The sequence below is a fragment of the Martes martes genome (assembly GCF_963455335.1).
Source record: "Martes martes genome assembly, chromosome: X".
Lineage (NCBI taxonomy): Eukaryota > Metazoa > Chordata > Mammalia > Carnivora > Mustelidae > Martes > Martes martes.
In genome coordinates, this window is record NC_137897.1 from 98,383,585 (window position 1) to 98,399,957 (window position 16,373).

The following is a 16,373-nucleotide window of genomic DNA, read 5'->3' on the forward strand; positions in this document are numbered from 1 at the left end:
TATCTTCTCTCATTCTGTCAATTGTATTTTGGTTTTATTGACTATTTCCTTTACTGTGCCAAAGCTTTTTATCTTGATGAAGTCCCAAAAGTTCATGTTTATCTTTGTTCCCTTTGCCTTTGGAGACATGTGTAGCAAGAATTTGCTGTGACCAAGGTCATAGAGGTTGCTACCTGTCTTTTCCTCTAGGATTTCGATGGATTCCTGTCTCACATTGAGCTCATTCATCCATTTTGAGTCTATTTTTGTGTATGGCATAAGAAAATGGTACAGTTTCATTCTTCTGCAGGTAGCTATCCAAACTTCCCAACAGAATTTGTTGAAGAGACTGTCTTTTTTCTATTGGATATTCTTTACTGTTCTGTCAAAGATTAGTTGAGGGTCCATTTCTGAGTTCTTTATTCTGTACCATTGATCTATATGTTTGTTTTTGTGCCAGTCCTATACTGTTTTGATGATTACAGCTTTGTAATAGAGCTTGAAGTCAGACATTGTGATGCCCCCAGCATTGATTTTCCTTTTCAATATTCCTCTGGTTATTCAGGATCTTTTATTGTTCTATACAAATTTAGAAGTATTTGCTCCAGCTCTGTGAAAAAAGTTGATAATATTTGGATACATTCAATATGTATCCAAATGTATGTATGTATAAGTTGTCCTTCCAACCCATAATCATGGGACATTTTTCCATTTCTTTGTGTCTTCCTCATTTTCTTTCATGAGTGTTCTATAGTTTTCAGGTATATATCCTTTGCCTGTTTGGTTAGGGTTATTCCTAGCTATCTTATGGTTTTTGGTGCACAGGTTATGTTCGAAAACCTTGAGACAGTAAAACTATTTTTTTAAGAGTTATGTATTTATTGTAGAGAGGGATGGGGGTGGAGTTGCAGAGGGACAGAATCTTGAAGAAGACTCCCTGCTGAGTGAGAAGCCCAACTTGGCTCAATCTCATGTCCCATGAGATCGTGATCTGAGCCAATAACAAGAGTCAGACACTTAAACAACTGAGCCACCCAGGTGCCCAGAAACAGTAAAACTTGTGTCTTCTGCCAATGAATCTGTGTATGTGTTGAGGAAAACATTCAAAGTTTGAACCCAAGCCAGCCTGATCTTTTAGATTCCACTGACCCTTTTAGTCTCCAATATACAGCCTCAAATTTGGCCAGGATTATATGGGGTTATCAAAGAAGGCTGATTTCCATTTCTTATACATACATCCTTAGCCAGGAATATGTTTGCTCTACATACTTGCTCTGCATAACCTCAGGGTAGTAGAATAATTGGCCCTCCCTGCTCATATGCCTCTGAAAATATCACTCCAACCCCTTTTTTCACAGAAAAGAATGTTCTTTCCTTATGGTCTTTCTTGTCCAGACAGAACACCTTCCTCAACTGAACATAAGTATCAGCCAGAACACCACAGATTACCCTGTTCTTACTCAAATTTCATCAATTTTTCAAGGATGCATGCTTCTGAAATTATAAACCATTGACAAACTTGCAAACCATTAAAATGGTTGCTTCTGTAAATTTTCTTTCCAGCTCTGTAGTTGCTTTTTGAGATTTTCCATGATCCACAGACTCATATAGTCAATTATGCATTGCAATATCCAACTGAGTTTCAAATACAATTAAACTCAATATATATGTGAAGTAACATTGATTATTTTCATCTTAAGCCTACCCTTTCTTAGGTATTCCATAAAGTCACGGACCTTTCTAGTTCTGTCTTTCAAGTGAAAGAATTTGGAGTTATTCTTAGTACTAATCTATCTATCCTTTACTATTCAGTGTATCAAATCAGCAACTTCTTTGTTGAGTTTTCCCTCCAAATATTTCTCAGATCTTTCCTCTCTTCCCCATTCTCCCTACAGTATCATTAATTTACAATTTAATCATCTCTGTTATTGTAAAATTACTGCAAAAGTCTTCTAAATGATTTCCTTCCCTCTAACCTTAACTCCTTGGAATTTGCCTTCCACACTGCTGCCAGAGTGCTCTTTCTAAATTAAAAATCTGGGGCACGTGGGTGGCTCAGTGGGTTAAGTGTTGACCCATGGTTTTAATTCGGGTCATTATCTCAGGGTACTGGGATTTGTGCTCTGCACTCAGCGGAGAGTTTGCTTTGGAATTTCTCTCCCTCTGCTTTTACACCTCTCCCAGCTCTTATACACTCTCTCTTTCTCTCTCAAATAAATAAATGAATCTTTAAAAAATGACAAAAAGGTTCCTACTTTTAAAAGTTTTAGTGGACTTATATGTTCACATACCCCAAACTTCCCATTGAGTAAGTAATAAAATTACAGTGAGGCAAAATATCAGCAATCTTGAATGGTAGTCAAAGTTCTGTCAAACAATAGGAGTAGTTTCTGTTAAAGGAAGTTCAAATGACTCCCTAAAGCAGAGAATGATGGAACCAACTTATCTTAAGAAGGATAAACATCCTCTATTTCACAGTTTCTTCTTTTTAGGGAGGTCAAGATATTGCAACCAACAGCAATCATATTCAATTCTCCTATTCACCTCTGTCCTAAACTCTAATTCTCGGATATATAACATGACTTTAGGAAAGGAGGTAGTATCATAGGTGCTTTGTATCTTAGAATATTAAATAAACACAGGTAAAGGCTAAGCAAGGAGGAGCTATGAGAGGAAGGCACACTAGGCATTATAGTATTTAAATTGTTTCCAACAAGTTGACACCTCTAAACTGATTCAGAGTATTCATGTGTGCCAAGACACTATTTTTAAAACTGTGCTTTTCCTCATATTTCATCTTTACACTACCACCTCTACCTTATTCAAGCCTATATCTATAGTTTCGCTGCTTCAGAGAACAAGTGAAAATCAATCTGTTCAAGAAATATTTTTGAGTATTTTTTTATGTAACAGGCACTGTTCTAAATTCTGCAAATATAGACATTAAAAAGGGGCAAAATAGGGGAAGATGGACAATTAATAAATTAACAAATAATAGAAATCGAGGCAATTATGAGACCTATGGAAAATAATAATATGGGGTAAGAGATGAGAAATTAGGGAAGATCTCTTTGAGGAGGTGACATTTAAATGATAATATGAATGAAGTGAAGGAGTAAACATGCATGTGTCTGAGGAACGAGCATTGCAGAAAGAAGAGCACATTTAAGGGTCCTAATTACTATGATCTTAACATATTTAGTTTAAGAGCTTGGCTGATGGTCATCCAAGGGTGTTTCTGTTCTCATTCAACATTAGTCAGCATTCAGCTCAATGACCTTTAGAAGGATCTTAGCAGACAGGATTTGATCCCAGCTTGGATTCAAAGGACAGTGAAATAAATTATTACGCACTAACTATTAAAAATTACAGACTGGGTGCTTGGGTGGCTATGTCATTTAAGTGCCTAACCCTTGGTTTCACTTCAGGTCATGATCTCAGGGTCCTGAGATTGGTCCTTGTGCGGGACTCTGCTTTCAGTGCAGCTTGCTTCACATTCTCTCCCTCTGCCCCTGTCCCCACCTAAAATAAATAAATAAGCCTTGGGGAAAAAAAAAAAGGAAAAAAATACAGGCAATAGATTTAGGAGATTCCTCCTCAGTATAAATGCTTCTGGTTTGTACTACTGGTTTGTTGTTTTTAGTTTAAAAAGTTCTGCAAAGTATGTATCATATATAAGAAGAGATGAAATTGGGTTAGTCTGAGGTGAAAATGGAGCCGCCTAAAAGGTAAGAATATTTTTTTAAATGCTGGATAAGTAAATAATTAGGAAAATGAGAACAAAAGACATTATTTCAGAAAGCAGAGGAGAAAAATACATATGAAAATAATTAGTATGTGGATGACATCAATAAATACCACTTATGGCATTGATAATTAAATGTTGATAGATTAAGGTATGTTTTAAAATACTCAATGTTGGGCACCTGGGTGGCTCAGTGGGTTGAGCAACTGTCTTCAGCTCAGGTCACAGTCCCAGAGTCCCGGGATCAAATCCCGCATCGGGCTCCCAGATCCATGGGAAGTCTACTTCTCCCTCTGACCTTCTCACCTCCCATGTTCTCTCTCAGTCTCTCTCTCAAATAAATAAATACATAATAAAATCTTTAAAAAATTTTTTTAAAAATAAAATCTTTAAAATCCTCCATGTTGGGGCGCCTGGGCAGCTCAGTGGATTAAGCCTCTGCCTTCAGCTCAGGTCATGGTCTCAGGGTCCTGGGATTGAGCCCCAGGGTTGAGCCCTGGTATCGAGCCCCACATGGGGCTCTCTGCTCAGCAGGGAGCCTGCTCCCCCCGCCCCGCCTACTTGTGATCACTGTCTGTCAAATAAATAAATAAATAAATCCTAAAAAAAATAAAATACTCAATGTTTGCCATGAATATAGGTAAAAATAAAATGCGTGTTTTTGAATGATAAATGAATAGAATGTAAAATAAATATTTTCTATTAAAATAGAATATAGGTATGAGAGAAAAGACAAAATAAGTTAATAAAATAAGAACAAACTTTTCATTTCCACGAATAAATTTAAGACTTTATTTATTTATTTGAGAGAGAGAGAATGAGAAAGAGAGTATGAGAAGAGGGAGGGTTAGAGGGAGAAGAAGACTCCCCGCCAAGCAGGGAGCACAATGTGGGACTCGATCCTGGGACTCCAGGACCATGACCTGAGCCCAAGGCAGTTGTTTAACCAACTGAGCCACCCAGGTACCCTCCAAGAATATATTAAAAATGAATCATGTTATTTTAAAAAAGGAGACTCTTAGATTGGATTTAAAGATAAATTCATCTATATGACGACTAACAAGATACTTTTATAAAATAAATGATAGGAGAAAATTAAAATTAGATATCAGACACTGACATATCAGATATAATCATAAGAAAATATATTCAAGTTATTATTATAAAAAATAGAGTTCAAGGAAAAATGAATCCAAACAATGAATATCTTGGACAAAAGATACACTCCACAATGAAGTTATAATAGTCATAACAGTCATAAACTTTCATTCTCTTAATACAATGCCATCATAATATAATAATGAAATGCACTTTGAAATGCAACTCAGCTGGGACTGCTTCAAAGTAGTAGTAAAATGAGAGATCAACATTCAACTCTTGAGGCATATACTAATGCTTCAGAGAAAGAAGTAGTAAAAAGAATACTTTCTTCTATTCTGTTTCACAAGTTACACAAATATAGAAAATTCTCAAGCACAGGGAAAAAAAGGTTTTTAAGGAACAAATGGCAGAGGACATATTCATCCTTTTTTAGCCCACCCACCCCTCTTAGCCCATCATTTCTTAGAATCCAGGGCTGGAAGCATCAACAGGAATATCTATTTAGAAAAGTCTTGAGGGGGATTGCCCAACTGAAAGAAATATCTAGAAGTAGGGCAAAACTCATCTAGGACATATCATACATAAACCTAAGCAATTCCATAGAAGAAGGTAGAAGCAGATGCTAAGGTGCACAGGACTAAAAATGCCCTGATAGGATGCCAGATAAATATAGATAAAAGAAGAGATCTTTTACGGAAAAAGCAAGACAAGACCCTTGTGACTATTAAAATATTCTTTATTTTACAAAATGCTGAAATGTCCATCAGGATTGCATTTCATCATTAGTAACAAAAACCTTAAAAAAAATAATGGTTTTAAAAGTAAAGAGTATTTTTCTCTCATGAGAAGTCCTGCAGTGGGTAAACCAAAGTTGTTAAGGTGGGTTCATAATGCTGTTAAGGACCCAGGCTCTTTTTCATCTTCTCCTCTGACTTCCTTGTATATATCTTTTATCTTTATGTCCACCACATGTCACAAGATGGCTGCTCCAACCCAAGTCTTATGTCCAAGTGAGGGAAAAAAAAAGGAGGACAAAACAAGGAAGGTGTCCCCCTATATTAGGAATGCAAAAGTCTTCCAAAATCCCAGCAGACTCTCCCTTATATCTTATTGCCCAGAACTGTATTTTATGGCCACTCCTAGGTACAAAGGAGACTGATAAATGCATATTCGCTGGGTGTGTTGGGTCCATGAACAAAATTTGAGATTCTATAAATGAGGAAGAAGATAAAATGGATATTGGGTAGGCAACTAGTAATACCTGCCATAGATGGTGGTGATAATTAATAGGTCTTCATGCACTTATTGGTAGGTTTTTATTCTATCTTTATGTGGTGAAATAAGAAGTTGGGAACATTTAATTTAATTTTTTTGGTTGAATTATTTTTTATTTATTTTTTTAGAATTAGGTTGGCAAACATTTATTATGTAAAAGTCAGTTTCTATCACATATGTAAAACATTGCACTAGGCTCTTTGGGGATTACAAACATAATTCTTTAAAATTAAATTTAATTTTTTAAAGATTTTATTTATTTATTTGACAGAAAGAGACACAGAGAGAGAGGGAACAGAAGTAGGGGGAGTGGGAGAGGGAGAAGCAGGACTCCTGTTGAACAGGGAGCTTGAGGCAGGGCTCAATTTCAGGACCCTGGGATCACAACCTGAGCAGAAGGCAGACACTTAATGACTGAGCCACACAGATGCCCATTTACTTTTAAATAATTTAAATAGCAGTTAGTTAACACAGTGTAATATTAGTTTCAGGTGTACAATAGGGTCATTCAACACTTCCGTATAACACCCAGTACTCATCACAAGCGCACTCCTTAATGTCCATTTTAGTCCGTAACACTATTTTTTTAAATTTTTTGTTTTATTTTATTTTTTAAGATTATTTATTTATTTATTTGACAGACAGAGATCACAAGTAGACAGAGAGGCAGGCAGAGAGAGAGGAAGGGAAGCAGGCTCCCTGCCGAGTAGAGGACCTGATGCGAGGCTCGATCCTAGGACCCTGAGATAATGACTTGAGCTGAAGGCAGAGGCTTTAACCCACTAAGCCACCCAGGCGCCCTGATTTTTTTTTTTATTTGATGTTTCTCAAGGCCTGAAAGTCTTAGAATCATTAGGTTAACTTTCTCAAGGTCATTCACTCAGTAAATGACAGTCAAGAGATTTGAATCCATTCTTTCTAACTCCAAAGCCCATAATCTTTCCAAGAAATCAGCTTCATTTCACTGATTACTGAAAATTAACCCAATTACTCCACTGTCTTGAAAATCCTAATACCCTTTCCAGCAAGTTTCGTACTCATCTGTCAATGTATGACCCAAGTTTGTTTGGTTGCTTTTTCCTGCAACTGCTCAAATGAAATAGCATAGCACATCACAGGTTCCACAATCAGGAAAACAAATTAATAGAAAGCCTCCATAAGGTAAACAGTCTCTCCTCTGGCTGTTCAAATAAAATGACATCTGATAGTAAGTTACCATTTCGACCTTTATTACATGTACAAATACAGATCTGTTCAGCATGTTTGAACAATAGCAAAAGTGAAATAAAGATTTCACTTTGAGGGATTTAGTACAGGCAGCAAAGAATTCCTCTTCATGTTAGGCACAAAAATAAGTTTTAATTCTTTTATTTTCTCTAAAAGTACTTTTATTCTTTCACTTTTAGAACTAGCTAATAAGTGGAATTTAGCTCAGGGAATCATTTCTCTTTCTCCCCTGGTCACCAGCTGGCTGCTGGGAATTTTCAATCTCTTTGTAAGTCAATTTCACCCAATTGCAAAACAGGGGGATTTAGAGTTGGCAAAGAGAAGAAAAATGAAGCATAGCATGGACATTTCAGAGTTTTCAAATTAAAAAAAAATGAGATAAGTAACATATATGTTTTTTAGGCAATTAAATCACTGTGAATTAAATTTTTCTTAAGCAGAATATCTTAGCTTAGGATACAAGCAATTTTATATCTCCTTATCTCTATCTCTGTCTATATCTATCTATCTATTATCTATCTATCGGCTATCTAACTATAGAGATAGATACAGTTAGATAGGGCTAGGTTAGATATTGTTATCTCTAACTATAGAGATAGACAGATAGATATAGATTTAGATAGCTATGCAGATATGCCACAGAAAATGTGACACCTAAACTGATTTGGATTTGAAGTGTTTTTTTTTTTTTTAATTCAGAAGGAAGGGATGGAGTTTTTATTATCAAAGTCACTGTTCTCTTTCCTCCTCTCTTACTCTCTTCAGTCAATTAAAAGGCCAAACCTCATAGAATCACAAAACTGGTCAGTCAATTCACATGACAGATTTCTAGGTAATTTTCAGGATCCTTAGCAACAACGTTAAATGTTTAAAAAAAAAAAAAAAAAAAAAAAAAAAACAGAACAAAACATCAAACCAACAAGAGCATGTTTCTTGAAATGTTATCAGGCAAATGAAGCCATTAACCATAATAGAGAGTAAGACCATAGACTCAAAATCTGCACAGTATTCAATAAACAATATACAGTTAGTCAAATACAATATAAAATCAATATCAAATACAATTTCAAATGTACAATGTCAAATAAAATTAATACTAGAGATTGATCTTCCATGAGTACACAGCTTACCACTGAATACCTTGCTTTTGGTAGGGAAAACAAAAGCAAGCAAAAGAAACAAGCATATCAAGGTTCTCTGGAACTGAGAATCATCATGCCACACCTTTACATCTGTCACTAATACTCCAATTTGTCTTTCCATGGGACTTCTTGTGCAGTCAGTAAGATTAAGGTCAGTCGGGGTGCCTGGGTGGCTCGGTGGGTTAAGGCCTCTGCCTTCGGCTCAGGTCATGATTCCAGGGTCCTAGGATTGAGCCCCGCATCAGGCTCTCTGCTCAGCAGGGAGCCTGCTTCCTCCTCCTCTCTCTCTCTCTCTGCCTGCCTCTCTGCCTACTTGTGATCTCTGTCTAATAAATAAATAAATAAATCTTAAAAAAAAAGATTAAGGTCAGTCTAACATACAATATCAGCTAATTTATTTCACCTGTAAATATCTATGGACTTAAATTTATCCTCATCTTTTTTTTTTTTTTTTCCTGCTCTGCCTGAATCAGGTGAATTAGTTGTACAACTTGAATTAGTACTAAAATTCCTGAAAGGATTCTCAGGATGTTTGTGAAACCTTTTCTATAGTCTTCAGTAGTAACAGACACCATCTCTTTAATATAAAGAGGTCTTTTCCTGTTATTCCTTTTATAAGCATAATAAGCCTTTTCTTGGAGTTCTCTATACAGCCAAAGACTTATTGTAAGGTAATAAAGCAATTTACCAAAAGGAGTGTACACTAATATATTTATACTAATACAACCTAGAGGGTATGTTGTTTCAAACACACTGTGACCCTTCTTCATTTCTCAAATTGTAAAGTATTGCATTACTGGCTCCCTTACTTAATGTAATCTAGTTCAAACCATTCTGGAAACACTCTTCATCTTCTATATCTAATAATTCTTCTGTATAAAGCTGAACAATTTTCCCAACACCATTTATTGAAGAGACTGTCCTTTTTCCATTGCATATTTTTTTCCTGGTTTGACCATAGAGTTAAGGGTCTACATCTGGGCTCTCTACTGTGTTCCATTGACCTACATGTCTGTTTTTTTGTCAGTACCATACTGACTTGATGATCACAGCTTTGTAATAAAGCTTGAAATGAGGCAACATGATGCCCTCAACTTTGTTTTTCTTTTTCTACATTTCCTTGACGATTTTGGGTCCTTTCTGGTTCCATACAAATGTTAGGATTGTTTGTTCCAGCACTTTGAAAAATGCCACTGGTATTTTGATCAGGATGGCATTGAAAATATAGATTGCTCTGGGCAACATAGACGTTTGAACAATGTTTATTCTTCCAATCCATGAGCATGGAATGTTATTCCATCTTTCTGTGTCTTCTTCAATATCTTTCATGAGTATTCTGTAGTTCCTTGAGTATAGATCCTTTATCTCTGGTTAGGTTTATTCCCAGGTATCTTATGGTTCTTAGTGCTGTTGTAAATGGAATCAATTCTCCAATTTCCTGTTCTACAGTTTTATTGTTAGTGCATAAGAAAGCAACTGATGTCTGTGCATTGATTTTGTATCCCACCACATTACTGAACTGCTGTATGAGATCTAGTAAATTGGGGGTAATTTGGGAGTCTTTTGGGTTTAACACATAAAGTATCATGTGAGTCTTTGTTTTCCACATTAAGTATTATGGCATCTGCGAAGAGAGAGAAATTGACTTCTTCTTTGCCAGTTTGAATACGTTTTGTTTCTTTTTGTTTGATTGCTGTTGCTCGGAATGTTACTGCTATGTTGAAGAACAGTGGCAAGAGTGGGCATCCTTATCATGTTCCTGATCTTAAGGGAAAGACTCTCTGCTTTTCTCAATTGAAAATGATATTTACTGTGGGTTTTTCATAGATGGATTTTATGAAATTGAGGAACGTTCCCTCTATCCCTAAACTCTGAAGAGTTTTAATCAGGAAAGGATGCTGTATTTTGTCAAATGCTTGTTCTTGTTCTTGTTCTGCAGCAATTGAGAGAACCATGTGGTTCTCCTCTCTTCTATTATTGATTGTTCTATCGGATTGATTGATTTGTGAATGTCGAATCACCCTTGCATTCCAGAGATAAATACCACCTGGTCTTGGTGGATAACCCTTTTAGTGCACTGTTGGATCCTATTAGTAAGGATTTGCTATTAGCTAGGAACTTGTTGAGAATTATGGAATCCATGTTCATCAGGGATATTGGTCTGAAATTCTCGGTTTTTTTTTTTTTTTTGTGCCCCAATTTTTAATTTAATTTTATTTTTTTATTTATTTATATTTAATTTATTTTAACAAACATATAATGTATTTTTATCCCCAGGGGTACAGGTCTGTGAATCGCCAGGTTTACATATTTCACAGCACTCATCATAGCACATACCCTCCCCAATGTCCATATCCCCACCACCCTCTCCCATCCTCCCTTACCCCCAGCAACCCTCAGTCTGTTTTTTGAGATTGAGTCTTTTATGGTTTGTCTCCCTCGCAATCCCATCTTTTCATTTTTTCTTTTCCTACCTCCCACCAACACCCTGACATTGCATCTCCAATTCCTCATATCAAAGAGATCATATGATACTTGTCTTTCTATGACTGACTTAATTCGCTAAGCATAATACCCTCTAGTTCCATCCACGTCATCGCAAATGGCAAGATTTCATTTCTTTTGATGGCTGCATAGTATTCCATTGTGTATATATACCACTTCTTCTTTATCCATTCATCTGTTGATGGACATCTAGGTTCTTTCCACAGTTTGGCTATTGTGGACATTGCTGCTATAAACATTTGGGCGCACGTGCCCCTTCAGAGCACCACGTTTGTATCTTTAGGACATATACCCAGTAGTGAAATTGCTGGGTCATAGGGTAGCTCTATTTTCAGTTTTTTGAGGAACCTCCACACTGTTTTCCAGAGTGGTTGCACCAGCTTGTATTCCCACCAGCAGTGTAGGAGGGTTCCCCTCTCTCCACATCCTCGCCAGCATCTGTCATTTCTTGACTTGTTAATTTTAGCCATTCTGACTGGTGTGAGGTGGTATCTCATTGTGGTTTTGATTTGTATTTCCCTGATGCTGAGTGATGTGGAGCATTTTTTCATGTGTCTGCTGGCCATCTGGATGTCTTCTTTGCAGAAATGTCTGTTCATGTCCTCTGCCCATTTCTGGATTGGATTATTTGTTCTTCGGGTGTTGAGTTTGGTAAGCTCTTTATAGATTTTGGATACTAGCCCTTTATCTGATATGTCATTTGCAAATATCTTCTCCCATTCTGTCAGTTGTCTTTTGGTTTTGTTAACTGTTTCCTTTGCTGTGCAAAAGCTTCTGATCTTGATGAAATCCCAATAGTTCATTTTTGCCCTTGCTTCCGTTGCCTTTGACGATGTTCCTAGGAAAAAGTTGCTGCGGTTGAGGTCAAAGAGGATGCTGCCTGCATTCTCCTCAAGGATTTTGATAGATTCCTTTCTCACATTGAGGTCCTTCATCCATTTTGAGTCTATTTTCGTGTGTGGTGTAAGGAAATAGTCCAATTTCATTTTTCTGCATGTGGCTGTCCAATTTTCCCAGCACCATTTGTTGAAGAGGCTGTCTTTTTTCCATTGGATATTCTTTCCTGCTTTGTCAAAGATTAGTTGACCATAGAGTTGAGGGTCTATTTCTCGGCCTTCTATTCTATTCCATTGATCTATGTGTCTGTTTTTGTGCCAGTACCATACTGTCTTGTTGATGACAGCTTTGTAATGGAGCTTGAAGTCTGGAATTGTGATGCCACCGACTTTGGCTTTCTTTTTCAATATTCCTTTGGCTATTCGAGGTCTTTTCTGGTTCCATATACATTTTAGGATTATTTGTTCTATTTCTTTAAAAAAAATGGATGGGATTTTGATAGGGATTGCATTAAATGTGTAGATTGCTTTAGGTAGCATAGACATTTTCACAATATATGTTCTTCCAATCCACGAGCATGGAATATTTTTCCCATTTCTATGTGTCTTCCTCAATTTCTTTCATGAGGACTTTATGGTTTTCTGAGTATAGATTATTTGCCTCTTTGGTTAGATTTATTCCTAGGTATCTTATGGTTTTGGGTGCGATTGTAAATGGGACTGACTCGTCAATTTCTCTTTCTTCTGTCTTGTTGTTAGTGTAAAGAAATGCGACTGATTTCTGTGCATTGACTTTATATCCTGACACTGTACTGAATTCCTGTATAAGTTCTAGCAGTTTTGGAATGGAGTTTTTTGGGTTTTCCACATATAGTATCATATCATCTGCAAAGAGTGATAGTTTGACTTCTTCTTTGCTGATTTGAATGCCTTTAATTTCTTTTTGTTGTCTAATTGCTGAGGCTAGGACTTCTAGTACTATGTTGAATAGCAGTGGTGATAACGGACATCCTTGCCGAGATCCTGACCTTAGCGGAAAAGCTTTCAGTTTTTCTCCATTAAGAATGATATTTGCAGTGGGTTTTTCATAGATGGCTTTGATAATATTGAGGTATGTGCCCTCTATCCCTACACTTTGAAGAGTTTTAATCAGGAAGGGATGCTGCACTTTGTCAAATGCTTTTTCAGCATCTATGGAGAGTATCATATGGATCTTATTCTTTCTTTTATTAATGTATTGTATCACATTGATGGATTTGTGGATGTTGAACCAACCTTGCAGTCCTGGAATAAATCCCACTTGGTCGTGGTGAATAATCCTTTAATGTACTGTTGGATCTTATTGGCCAGTATTTTAGTGAGAATTTTCGCATCTGTGTTCATCAAGGATATTGGTCTGTAATTCTCTTTTTTGGTGGGATCCTTGTCTGGTTTTGGGATCAAGGTGATGCTGGCCTCATAAAATGAGTTTGGAAGTTTTCCTTCCTTTTCTATTTTTTGGAACAGCTTAAGGAGAATAGGAATTAATTCTTCTTTAAATGTTTGGTAGAATTCCCCTGGGAAGCCGTCTCGTCCCAGACTTTTGTTTTTTTGGAGATTTTTGAAGACTGTTTCAATCTCCTTACTGGTTATGGGTCTGTTCAGGTTTTCTATTTCTTCCTGGTTCAGTTGTGGTAGTTTATATGTCTCTAGGAATGCATCCCTTTCTTCCAGGTTGTCAAATTTGTTGGCATAGAGTTGCTCATAGTATGTTCTTATAATTGTTTGTATTTCTTTGGTGTTGGTTGTGATCTCTCCTCATTCATTCGTGATTTTATTCATTTGTGTCCTTTCTCTTTTCTTTTTGATAAGTCTGGCCAGGGGTTTGTCAGTCTTATTAATTCTTTCAAAGAACCAGCTCCTAGTCTTGTTGATTTGTTCTATTGGTTTTTTTTTTTAGTTTCTATTTCATTGAGTTCTGCTCTGATCTTTATGATTTCTCTTCTCCTGCTGGGTTTAGGCTTTCTTTGTTGTCCTTTCTCCAGCTCCTTTAGGTGTAAGCTTAGGTTGTGTATTTGATACCTTTCTTGTTTCTTGAGAAAGGCTTGTACCGCTATATATTTTCCTCTCAGGACTGCCTTTGTTGTGTCCCCCAGATTTTGAACCGTTGTGTTTTCATTATCATTTGTTTCCATGAATTTTTTCAATTCTTCTTTAATTTCCTGCTTGACTCATTCATTTTTTAGAAGGATGCTGTTTAGTCTCTATGTATTTGGGTTCTTTCCAAATTTCCTCTTGTGATTGAGTTCTAGCTTTAGAGCTTTGTGGTCTGAAAATATGCAGGGAATGATCCCAATCTTTTGATACCAGTTGACACCTGATTTATGACCCAGGATGTGGTCTATTCTGGAGAATGTTCCATGTGCACTAGAGAAGAATGTATATTCTGTTGCTTTGGGATGGACTGTTCTGAATATATCTGTGATGTCCATCTGGTCCAGTGTGTCAGTTAAGACCTTTATTTCCTTGTCCATCTTTTGCTTAGATGATCTGTCCATTTCAGTGAGGGGAGTGTTAAAGTCCCCTGCTATTATTGTATTATTGTCCATGTATTTCTTTGATTTTGTTATTAATTGGTTTATATAGTTGGCTGCTCCCATGTTAGGCACATAGATATTTAAGACTGTTAGGTCTTCTTGTTGGACAGACCCTTTGAGTATAGTGTCCTTCCTCATCTCTTATTATAGTCTTTGGCTTAAAATCTAATTGATCTGATATAAGGATTGCCACCCCAGCTTTCTTCTGATGTCCATTAGCATGGTACATTGTTTTCCACCCCCTCACTTTAAATCTGGAGGTGTCTTCGGGTCTCAAATGAGTTTCTTGTAGGCAGCATATTGATGGGTTTTGCTTTTTTATCCATTCTGATACCCTGTGTCTTTTGATTGGGGCATTTAGCCCATTAACATTCAGGGTAACTATGGAGAGATATGAATGTAGTGCCATTGTATTGCCTGTAAGGTGACTGTTACTGTATATTGTCTCTGTTTCTTTTTGATCTACTACTTTTAGGGTCTCTCTTTGCTTAGAGGACCCCTTTCAATATTTCCTGTAGAGCTGGTTTGGTGTTTACAAATTCTTTCAGCTTTTGTTTGTCCTGGAAGCTCTTTATCTCTCCTTCTATTTTCAATGATAGCCTAGCCGGATATAGTATTCTTGGCTGCATGTTTTTCTCATTTAGTGCTCTGAATATATCATGCCAGTTCTTGCTGGCCTGCCAGATCTCTGTGGATAGGTCCACTGCCAATCTAATGTTTTTACCTTTGTATGTTACAGACTTCTTTTCCCGGGCTGCTTTCAGGATTTTCTCTTTGTCGCTAAGACTTGTAAATTTTACTATCAGGTGACGAGGTGTACACCTATTTTTATTGATTTTGAGGGGCGTTCTTAGCATCTCTTAGATTTTGATGTTTGTTCCCTTTGCCATATTAGGGAAATTCTCTCCAATAATTGTCTCCAATATACCTTCTGCTCCCCTCTCTCTCTTCTTCTTCTAGAATCCCAATTATTCTAATGTTGTGTCGTCTTCTGGTGTCGCTTATCTGTCGAATTCTCTCCTCGTGGTCCAGTATTTGTTTGTCTTTCTTTTGCTCAGCTTCTTTATTCTCTGTCATTTGGTCTTCTATGTCACTAATTCTTTCTTCTGCCTCATTTATCCTAGCAGTGAGAGCTTCCATTTTTTATTACACCTCATTAATAGCTTTTTTTATTTCAACTCAGTTAGATTTTAGTTCTTTTATTTCTCCAGAAAGGACTTTTATGTCTCCGGAGAGGGTTTCTCTAATATCTTCTATGCCTTTTTCAAGCCCGGCTAGAACCTTGAAAGTCATCATTCTGAACTCTAGATCTGTCATATTACCAATGTCCGCATTGATTAGGTCTCCAGCCTTGATACTGCCTCTTGTTATTTTTTTTTTGTGGTGAGTTTTTCTGCCTTGTCATTTTGTCCAGATAAAATTTGCTTTCTCCTCCTCTAGAATTCCACTCTTCTTGGTGAGTGAAGTTGGTCTTGGCTGGGTTTCTTGTTGATCTTCTAGGGGAGGGGCCTGTTGTAGTGATTCTAATATGTCTTTGCCGCAGGCGGAATTGCACCGCCGTTGCCAGGGGCCGGGCTAAGTAATCCACTCAGGTTTGCTTTCGGGAGCTTTTGTTCCCTGAGCGCTTTCTGTAGAGTTCCAGGGGACGGGAATGAAAATGGCAGCCTCCCAATCTCCGGCCCAGAGGAGCCGAGAGCTTGGGGTCCCGACCTCAGTGCACCCTCAGAGAAAGGCGCCCAAACACCCTGCCTCCCTGGCCTGCATTCGCGCCTTGAGGAAAGCAGTCACTTGCTGGCACTTGGAGAAAAGCGCCCGGTAGCTTCCATCTCCATGGCCTCCGGCCGCGCTCCAAGCCCACCCAGCCTGCCACCGGCACAAGGTAACCCCAGGCTGAGAGCTCACTCCTCGGCTTTGTCGCTGTAGCCGGCTTCCCCGCTCTAATACCTGCGATCTGTGTGACACTCAGACACCCCCGGTCCTTCTGTGA